This window comes from Cavia porcellus, unplaced genomic scaffold (assembly GCF_034190915.1).
Source record: "Cavia porcellus strain 051 isolate PalLab524CR breed Dunkin Hartley unplaced genomic scaffold, mCavPor4.1 scaffold_28, whole genome shotgun sequence".
In the NCBI taxonomy this organism is placed as follows: domain Eukaryota; kingdom Metazoa; phylum Chordata; class Mammalia; order Rodentia; family Caviidae; genus Cavia; species Cavia porcellus.
Window position 1 is genome coordinate 46,904,858 of NW_026947511.1, and position 10,454 is coordinate 46,915,311.

Here is a 10,454-nt window from a genome sequence, read left to right on the forward strand (position 1 = left end):
CTGTTTGTGGTCACACTTGCTCTGGTTTTATTTCCACCTTTTTAACCTGAGTGACCTGGGTGAACCCCCCCAACCTGCCAAGGCTCCCATCACATGCACCGCCTGGCAGCAGGGACCGTCCGGCGGCTGCCTCCTGTAGGGTCCAGTTCTGGGTACTCAGGAAAGCACAGCTCCACACCAGCCACAGAGAGGCCCAGGCTGGGCCTTCTGAGACACAGAGTGGGGGGGAGGGTGTCACCCAGCCCCACACCCAGTTCCCCAAGTACTGGGAGAAGCCGTGAAGTCCAGGTCACGCCCTGCCCCTGCCAGACAAGCCCAGGCCCTGGGAAGACTCGAGAGGCCTCCACCACGTGCAGCCTCGCTGCCCCTGGCGGGTGAGCCCTGGAGCAGGGTTTCTTGGGCTCTAAGAGGATGGGATGATTCTCCGTGCCCACGGTGCGGTCTGGCTTGTGGCCAAGGGCCTGCGTGAAACCCAGGGCGACCAGCCCTGCAGAGATGTGATGCCACTCCAGCTGCTTTGCAAACCACAGAGGCGCTGCCCAGCCCAAGCAGGGCTGGGCCAACTGGGCCGCACAGATGCGCAAGTGTGGCTGCAGAGGGCCTCGGGCGTGGGGCAGAGCTGAGCCGCAGGCTGTGAGGAGCGCGGCAGAGGAGGTACCACTGTGATTACAGCCCCGCTTGGAAGCTGCTTCTATTTCGGAAGGAGACAGGGGAAAGTACAGTAATTTTCTTCAATGAAAACAGGCAACAGAATTCCCTTTGCCTCATTCCCCTTGCAATTAAGCCCTTCTCTGCAAATGAAATGATTTGGTTTTCATGGGGACTAATTGGAGCGCACTGGAAGGACCGCTGAACTTTTTGATTGCAAACACCAGCAAGGAAAACAGAATCTGGTGGCAGCACCAGGCCAGCGAGGAGGCCCTGCCCAGGGAGACGGGCGCGTGGCAGGGAGTGGGCTGGTCTCTCCACGACACTGGGCTCAGACCCGGCCCACGGGTCCACACAGCGACCTTGGCAGCCTCTGACATGCTGACCACGGCGACAGGTTGAAGATGTCACTTGATCCTTTCTCTTCTTTCTGGAACCTTGAGTCTGGCCTGGTCCTGTGACCACTTTGACCAGTGGGATGTGGCCGTAAGGACACCAGATGGTCCCCACCTGAGCCCTTGAGAAGCTTTGCCGCTTCTGTTTACACTTTCTTAGGCCCTGAGCCACCACGGAAAGAGTCAGCGCCGCAGATGATAGCCCTTGTGGGGAGAGGCGGTTGGCCAGGCCCTCGGCACCTCCAGGGGTCCCTGGTGACACAGCAGATATGTGACAGAAGCTACCTGTAGCAGCTCAATCCACGCAGTTAGGCCTCCAGCCAAGCCCTGCCCAGATGATAGAAATGGAAAATAAATAGGTTGTTATATTTGTTTGTTTGATTTTTTTGGTACCAGGGATCGAACTCAGGACCTCATGCTTGCCAGGCTGTTGCTTATGCCGCTGAGCTAAATCCCCAGCCCCATAAATGGGTTGTTTTAAATCACTAAAATTGCAGTGCATAGTGATGCAAGCCTATAATCCCAGCACTCAAGAGGCAGAGGCAGGAGGATTGTTACAAATTCAAAACCAGCCTGGGCTACAAATTGAACTCAAGGCCAGCCTGAACTGCTTAGTGAGATCCTGTCTCAAAAAGACCAAAAAAAGAAAAAAAAAAAAAAAGCCACTAAGGTTGTGTTATTATTACAACTTTTTCATTGGCAATAATTTAAAACTCATAAGACGACACAAAGAGGGCACTAAAGGTTCACAGGTAAAATCCGCTGCTTCCCTCAAAGGTGACAACCTGCAGGGTCCCCGAAGGGTGTCGCAGCTGAGAAATGGACCTGGACACAGCAGCCAGGCGAGGCCTCCTCCTGCTGTCAGTAGCTTTACCTGTACGTGTGTGGGTGCCTGGTGCGCTGGAGGGGGGTGATATGTCGGGGTTCTGTGAAACTATCCCAGAAGCCACTGGGGTCTGCTCCTCCCTGGAGGCAGCTGACGTGGCACAGGCGGGTCCCCCAGGGGTGGGGGCTCTGCAGTCTCCAGCTGAAAGCGAGAGGGAGGAGGGAAGGAGGGGAAGGTGCTGGCCGCAGCCCTGAGCGGGGGCCGCTCTGCAATCCGCCCGTGCTCCCCGAGTCCTATCTCAGGCACGCAGCCCAGGGTCTAGGGGACCTTCCGCAGGGGACTGTGCTCCACAGGACTCAGGTGGCCCCGTGGCACTGAGATGGCCAGGGAGCAGGCAGTCACCAAGGCCTTCTGCTAAATGCTGGCACGGGACGAGACTCCCTGTCCCCTTCGAAGCTAGGCACGGCCCTACAACGCTTAATCACTGACAGGAACAGAAGTGACAGATGGCACTTCTAGACAGGATGGGCAAAGGCTCGCCGCAGCCTCTCTCTCCCAGCCAGGGTGTGGCACTGCTGCTGGGGCCATCTGAGTCCCTGAGCAAGCATGTGGGGCAGGACCCCCGCCTCTCCCCCCCTCCACCCCGTGTCACCGACCACCACAGAGCAAGGCTCCTATGTCACCAGCCCTCCCTAACTCTGCCCCAGGGAAGACAGACGCGCGCCCCCCCCCCCGCCTCCTGCCTCCCCCCCCCCCCCACAAACACACACTGCATCAGGGAAGGCAGAGAGCAGGCCTGAGTACCTCCACATCTGGTACCTGGGGCCAGGCCCAGGCTAGGACAGTTCTGAAGGTCCGCCCCAGGCTGGGGACTGGCTCTGCTCAGCTTTGTGCAGGGACAGGGCAGCCTCTGGAGGGGTTTCCCAGCCTGTACCCCTGCCATGCGATCACCACCAAGACAAGGGAAAGACTGAGATGCAGTGCCCAGGGTGCACGGGCAGGGAAGTCTTCACCCGCAGAGAGGCATCTGGCTGCATCCCAGCCGCCACAGGTCAGAGGAGGCCCAAGAGGCCCGGCAGAGCGAGGTGCCCCATCCATGGCAGCTCGACCCCACGCTGGGTTGGTGGAAGAAACCAGCAGGACACTGCCGGGTCCCAGGGTGTGGAAGCAGCAGGCTGCGGGATGGGGGGGATGGCGTGGCTGTCCCCAGAGTGTTCTATGCCCCAGTGACACTGGTACAACTGTTGGGTGCAGGGCCCCAGGACGGGGAGAGCGGGCAGTGCACTAGGGCCTCCTCTGGGGCCAGGGCTCCCAGTGTGCTTCATCTGATCTGCAGACGCCACACAGCTGGGGGCCTAGGAGGACTATGCCAGGTGACAGAGCGGAGATCTAAAGAGGAGCTGACAGGCAGAGCGATGGGGTGGATCCACCGAGATGAAACTTACCAGGGACAAGTGTGTTATTTACTCCCGCAGAGGAGTGGGGACAGGCCAGGGCGCTGTCTCAGGCCCACAGGCTCTCTCGGCCCTGGTGAGACCCCACCGGACGCTGGTGTCCCCTGGGCAGAGCGGAAGTGTCACACGTACACACACACCTGAGGGTGCTGCCTGTCCTCCCTCCCATGTGCAGACTCCGGGGCCCTGCCAGGCTCTGAAGTGGGGCTCAGTTCATCGCCCAGAGCCTGGGCAGCAGGGGAGCGGGCAGCAGGAGCAGTCTCTAGTGTCCACATCACAGCCCGCATTGCAAGCCAGGCCGTGATCCCGTCCAGTGAGATGAGAGAGGCGCCCTCTGCAGTCCCTGGGGCTTCCTGGAGGAGGCGGCCTGCCTGGGGACCTGGGAGCCTTGGGAGGGGTGGCACGGGAGTCCATTGCACAGCCAGCAGGGGCCATGGATCTGAACCCCAAGTGCTGGGAGCCCTGACTTCCCGGCCGGGTGGCCTCAGATGCCACACTGCCCCTGGGCCTTGTGTTCCTGCAGAACGGGGCTGTCACAGGCACCTTAGAGGCCTTGAAAGGACCAAGCAACACAGCACACTGCCTGGCACTGAGGCGGTGTCTGCACTGTGAAGGTGTGGCTCCCCAGTGGGGGACAGAAAGCGTGAGAAGACCCTTTCTTGAGACCTCTGCTAGTTACTCTTTTGAGAGGAGCTGGTATGCTGGCCCCAGCTCCTGAGTTCGTGCACCCCTCTGTGCTAGGCCGCCCAAGTACCTGGGCCTACAGCCTGGCTTACGGAACCTCATCCAGAGGGAGAAGTGTCCACCTGGGGCGGGCTGCCCTTACCATGCCTCAGGCAGGCACGACGGGCCTGGCTCCTCTGCTTCGAGGCGGACGGGGTCCTGGCAGCCTCAGCTGGGCTCAGAGGCCTGGAGGGAGGTGGGAGCCAGGGCAGAGCACGGGGCAGAGGCTGATCCAGCTGCCGGGTCACAGGGCCCCCAGGGCTCTCCTCAGCCCAATCGAGCTGAAAAGCCAGGCTGGGCTGGGCTGCCCTGAAGGGAGGGGCTCAGAGCACGGCCAGGCTGAGGTGGACACACCCAGCCCTAGGGAGCAGGGGGAGCCCCTGTGTCCCCTGCAGCCTGCCCTGTACACACAGCCTTGGGCGGGCTGTTGGGTGCACCCCCAGGGCTGAGGAGGGAGGAAGGCTTGCCCCTTCCTTTGGCCCTGTCAGACAGCATAGGAGCCCAGAGCTGGGGGCTGGGAGGCTCACCCCAGGTAACAGCTGAGCCCAGCTCACGGCTGTCAGCACTGCCTTTGCCCTGAGCTACATCACCAGGCCTTCTGCATTTTATGTTATGTTATTTTATTTTTTAATCCTTGAGGCACGGTCTCGATAAACCACTAAGTGGCCCAGGCTGGGCTTGAACCTGTAATGCTCCTGCTTCAGCCTCCCAGAGTGCTGGGATGACAGGTGTGTGCCACCATACCTGGGACCCCCGAACACATTTTTAGAAGTCCAACATTCTTGGTGGCCTTACAAAGAGCAGGCGGCCGCCCCTGCCCCTCGGGCCCGCTTTCCCTCGTTCGGCTTGCCGCACCCTAGAACACGCCTGCAGCCCGCAGGTCCCGCGTCCTCCGTTCGGGTTTCACCCGCTGGCTTCCCTGCACGGGAGGGAGAGCAGAGCTCCGCCGGCGCTGAACAACCCCTCCGCCCCTCACCTGCCTCCACGCTCTCCCACGGCGTTCGTTAAGTCAGCGCCCCGTGGTGACATTACTGTCACAACAGGTGAGCGCGACTCCGGCCAGCTCACGTGGTGCCCAAGCCTGCAGTGCCCTTTGCGTGCAACCTTTTGTGCCATAAAGTTAATTAATGTGCCCCTCGGTGGTCACTGCCTATTTCTGAGAGTCCACGAGCTGTCTTTGGCTCATCCCCAAGCTCTCCGAGCAGACTTCCAGCCTCCTCTCAGTGGGTACGGCCCTCTGATAAGCTGACCGCATCCTCCCTGCCTGGCCTCAGAGCCTACTGGCCAGGCCGCCCTGCCCGGGCCCCAGCCCCCCCCTTCTCTGCTCCCCAGCGCCAGGTGCCAGCCACCCTCTTCCTGCACTCACGTCCTCACCGTGACAGAGCTCCCTCCAGGAGCTTCCTCAGACACGGACTCAGGTCCCTGACGCCTCCGTGGTGAGCTGCTGGTGGTTCTCGGCTGGTTCCTTGTCCTGCACTGCAGCTAATGGGGGCAGGAAAGAGCTGGTCAGTGGGATGCATGAGAGAGCAAGTGACAATGACAAGTACCACTTCAGGGCTGAGCCTGTAGACACCAGGCTGCCTCCCAACCGCCTTCCTCTCCCGTCTTCGGGAGCCTCGCAGCCAGCAGGGTGGCTTGTCCCTGTACCTTGTCGGCCCCAGGCTCAGCTAGGAGGGCAGCTGCCTCCCTGCCTCTCCTTCCCCTGGTCCAGCCTCCGGAGCAGGTGGCCCTGCTGCTCTGCAGCCTTTCTGCCTGTCCTGCTGGATCCCTCGGTGGCCAGCACTCTGAGTGCACAGAAAGTAGAAGGTGTCCCTGTTGCTTCCCAGAACTGCCATCCCTCGATTACACGGCATCCACCTGCTCATGCTCTGTCCCGTGGCCCCCACCTGCCCACCCCTTGCCCTTCCAGTTCAGTTCTTGCGCCATGTTTGGATGGATGGATGGACTGGATGGATGGATGGATGGATGAATAGATGGATGGATGGATGGATGAATGAGTGGATGAGTGGATGGTTGGATGGATGAAATGTGTAGATGAATGGATGGATGAATGAGTGCATGGATGAATGATGGATGGATGGAATAGATGGATGGATGGATGGATGGATGGATGGATGGATGGATGAATGAGTGCATAGATGAATGATGGATGGATGGAATGGATGGATGGATGGATGGACTGGATGGATGAATGAGTGGATGGATGGATGGATGGATGTATGGATGAATAGATGGATGAATAGATGGATGGATGGATGAATGAGTGGATGAAATGGATGGATAGATGAATGGATGAAGCATGACCTACCCTCAAGAAGCTTATCTTGTTGGGCGGAGGATGTAGGTTGAACGGAGAAGAATCACAAATGTACAAATCTGAACTCTCATAGGACAAACACCAACGTGTTCGTGCAGCCAGGATACTACAGGGACAGTGGGAAGTGGACCGAGTACCGAGAGCAGAGGGAGCACGTCTTTCCCCACCTCTTCACCTGACATGGCTGCTTCCTGGCTGGGACTTCCTGGGCTGGTAACTCACAGCTCCTAAGACCCAGGGTCCCCTCATGTAAAATGCAGCTGGTTAGCCCCCTCCGACACTGGACCCCATTGCCTCCAGTCTAACAACAAACAACCTTCTTACCGTCACCTCGCCCTCCACCGACCCAGGTCCGTGTCATGATCAAAGGGTCCCACACTCTTCATGTGGACCATTGCAGTGCCAGCCCCACTCCTACCACTGGGCTACCCAGCCCCTCACTGCCTTCCTGGGGCACAGAGGGGGCCTGGGGAGTGGGCCACCCAGAGAATCCCAGCACAGCCAGGCACTGCTAGGCATGGGGACAGCTGCCAGGGGACAGCGTGGGGGCTGCTGGGGATGGATGGCACCACCGCCCTGTGTGCCCAGCTCAGCAGAAACCGGGCCGGCGGTAATGGGCTGGCAGCCCCCAGCTGCAGCCAACTTCATTTTCTGCCACAATTAAATGATCGCCGCCTTCGCTCACGCTCACTTATTCAATTACCTTGGCGGCCCTGAAGGACTTACAGAGAAACAGCCATAAATAATGCGCGCCGGCTGCCCCCAGGCTGTCCTCAGCCCTCACACGGCAGCTCCAACCTGGAACCTCCTTCCAGAGCGAGGTCCGGTGTGCAGCCCGGGTCCTCAGGAAACCCCCAGCCAGCTCCCGTCACCACGCCTGCAGGTCCGGCCCCTGACTGCAGCGTTGGCAAGAGTGGGGCTCCCCTGCCCAGCCAGGGCCTCTCGGGCTCACTCGCCCTGGGCTTCCACTGGCTCGTATGTGAGTGCGGGAGTGTCCTGGCTTCCCAGAAGAAATATGGGCGCCTTTCTCCACTCCAGCCCTCTGCAACCACCGCAGTCCCAGAATGCCTCGATGCTCCATGCCCCACGCCCCACTTTCACTTCTTGTCTGGGACTCCTAGACGCCCCGCAAAGCCATTTGTACACCCTCTCTCCTCGGAGGCCTGCACTGCCTCCTACCCACACTCAGCAAGTAGATCGGCCTGTCCCATGACACCTCATGTGTCATAGGTTTGGAGGGACAGTCCCACCTTCCCAGATTCAAATATCCTGAGCCACCACATAACCAGGAGTCAGACTTGAGGGTGAGCAGATGTGGTCTCCATGGTGCCCCCAGATGTGCCCATCCCTCTGTGGCCTGGCTCACTGCTCCGATCACAGTGATAACAATAGTTAAGGTCTGGGGGCCCTGGGGTCCGATGCTGGCTGCTGCAAGGTCACAGCAGTCCCAAGGAGAGCACCCTGGTCGCCGATGAGGATGCTGGGCTGCAGCTGGGGGAGGATACGCGTGGGTCCACACCGTCGGCGACTGCAGCGAGAGGAGCCAGCCGTCCTGGGATGCAGATGTGAGCCCGCTCTGCCCGAATCCATGGCACCACCCGGGCTGTGTCGGCACTCAGTGCCGGATGAAAGGCCGGAGCAGCCGCATGCCGTTTCCCTCCAGCGCTGATGTCCCTGCAGTTTCTGTGGAGCCAGCAAAGCTGTTAAATCCAGCAGGAGCAGTGGCTCAGGCAGTCCCTGGAGATGGTGGCAGACTGGTGGCAGCTCAGACCGGGCAGGCAGCATGAGGCCCCTTTGGCCACCTTCCTCTGTACCAGGGCTCAAGTTGGCTCCCTCTATAGCTCAAAAACAGGATGCACTGTCCTGACTGCCATCTAGGACTGGAAAACCCAGGTCCTCTGTGCCCCACCCAGCCCCTGTGGCCCTCAGGAAGTGCCCTTTCTCTGGGCCTCAGCCAGATGCAAGCCGCAGAAGGTGGCTCGGAACCCGAGTCGCTGCGGACCCCACTGCCAGCCCAGTGCCCAGCCCACCTCTGCGCCTCCTGCCTGTCAGCAACCCAGGTCCCAAAGCAGCCAGGCTCGGCTGAAGACGTGTGACCAAGGGGCTCCCTAGAATTGAGGTGGGGGTTGAGGGAGGGGACTCGGCCAAAGGCCAGCTCTGCCGCTGGCCAGCTGCTCTCTGCCTCAGTTTCCTGTGCTGAGAGATGAAGGTGACACGGTCCCATGGGTGAGCTGGAAGAGCCGAGAGCACCACACTTGGGCCACACACATGGCCGAGCGTCAGAACAGACGTCCATCCCCGAGTCCCGCTGCTTCATAGGCAAAGGCAGTGCATTCTGGATTTGCACTTTGCAGCTTGATGGCTCCTGTGGGGCCCCAGGTCCCAGAGGGAGGCCTCAGTCCTGCAGCTGTTTGGGAGCCAGGCAGACGCCCTGGGCAGGCTCCAAGCACTGGGCTAGAGGCTGCTGGTGGGGCGGGCACCGGGGTTGGTCAGGCCTGCAGGGACAGGGTGGGACTCTGGGACAGCTGCAGGCTGCTGAGCTCCAGGTGCCCTGGCGGTGCCAGCTTGGTGTCCCTCCCCGCTTCCTAGGGAGCTAGGTGGCAGGAGGAGGACAGGTGGGCACCAAACTGGGCCACGAGGGGGGACCTGACAGAGGAAGGAGGGGCTTTTCCTGGGACCTCAGCAAGTCTGCAGCGCTGGTGGCAGCCATCGGGGGCCGTGGGCTGGCAGAGGTGGTTCCCAGATGTGGCCGCAGAGGGAGGCTTAGCAGCAGGATCTCAGAAACAAAGCCGAGCCTGAGAAAACAACCGTGGGCAGGACTTGGCCACTGGGGGAGGACAGAGGCAGAGTGACCTATTTGATTACGTAACAGAAAGCTGACCGCCAGCTCCCACATGTTTTGTGACTGTGTGTCTCTGTCACATGTTTAGGACTCAAAGATGTTGTCAAATAAGCAGGTGAGTAACAAGTCGGCTCTTTGGAACAACAACACAGAAACAGGAAGCAGGCTGTGTCATGCGGCGGGGGCCGGTCCCTCCCGAGACCCGAGACCTGGCTCAGCCACCTTCCGGCCACCAGGTGGGAATCATTCCCTGCAGAGGCCCAGGGGCCTCCCACTCCCCTGTGGTGGCTCTAGGGCTCTGCAACTGGATCTGCTTTGTGGCCAGGAAGAAGGTGGGGGAAGGGGAGGCAGCGGTTGTGGGGGGGCAAGTCACACCGAGATCCACAGCTGGTGACCTGCTCCGGGACACTCAGGGAACAAGTTGCACAAGCAAGACAACAACTGGGCACGGGCTGTGGGAGGGACAAAGCATGCAGGAAGTGGGCGGAACCCTCATTCTACTTCAGGAAACCCCAGAAATTCCTGTTGTGGGATAGCACTGAATGCCTAGATGTGGGGGGCCCGTGATTGTCACAGCAGAGGGTTCGTCACATGGAGGATGGCCAGGGAAGGTGTCAGGCAGGAGCTGCCCCCACACCCAGGGCCCCCGTCCCACCAGACCAGGCCTCTAGGGAGACAGAGAGCACTGCAGGGGTGAACGCAGCCAGCAGCCAGGGCCAGCAGATCCAGGTTCCCGCCACAGCCATAGCATCAGGTGCCCAGGTGGGTGCTGATGGGCCAGCGCTGTACGGTGCCGGGCGGGGTGGAATGGAAAGGTTGCTGTGCCTTGGTGGCCCATCCGCAGGTCTGAGGGCCCAGGAGGTGGGGACAGGGTGACCCAGAGCGACACCGGAGCAGGCCAAGGGCAGGACAGCCTCAGAGGCCCTCAGGCCGTGGGATGGAGTCTCAGGACAGCTCAGACCTGAAGCTTGTCTTTTGGCCAACTGTCCCCACAGGCACAGTCACCAGAGGGCATCCGCCATTTTGCAGGACCCCACCTGTCAGCACCTCTGACCGGGCGAGCCCCGCCTGGCTCCCTGCACACAGAGCTCCGGTTCCTCCCAGGAGCTGAGGGCTGGGCCGGGCTGCTCCTGCTGGTCTCCCAGCTCCCCATTGTCCGAGCTACTGAGCTCACGCTGTAAGGGGCTGGCATTCATCAGGCCTTCAAATACAGTCAGCTGCTGATGTGTGGCCTGGCCCCTTTTCCCCT

At 60.5% G+C, this 10,454-nt stretch overlaps 1 long non-coding RNA gene across 1 annotated transcript; it reads right to left on the reverse strand.

Annotated features, from left to right (window-relative positions):
* Positions 1 to 1,649: 1,649 nt before the first annotated feature.
* Positions 1,650 to 10,000, reverse strand: LOC106028487 (uncharacterized). The gene is made up of 3 exons (XR_010044142.1): positions 5,694 to 10,000; positions 2,674 to 5,528; positions 1,650 to 2,070 (listed from the first exon to the last, which is right to left on the reverse strand). It is a non-coding gene; the product is annotated as an uncharacterized LOC106028487 (long non-coding RNA).
* Positions 10,001 to 10,454: the final 454 nt, after the last annotated feature.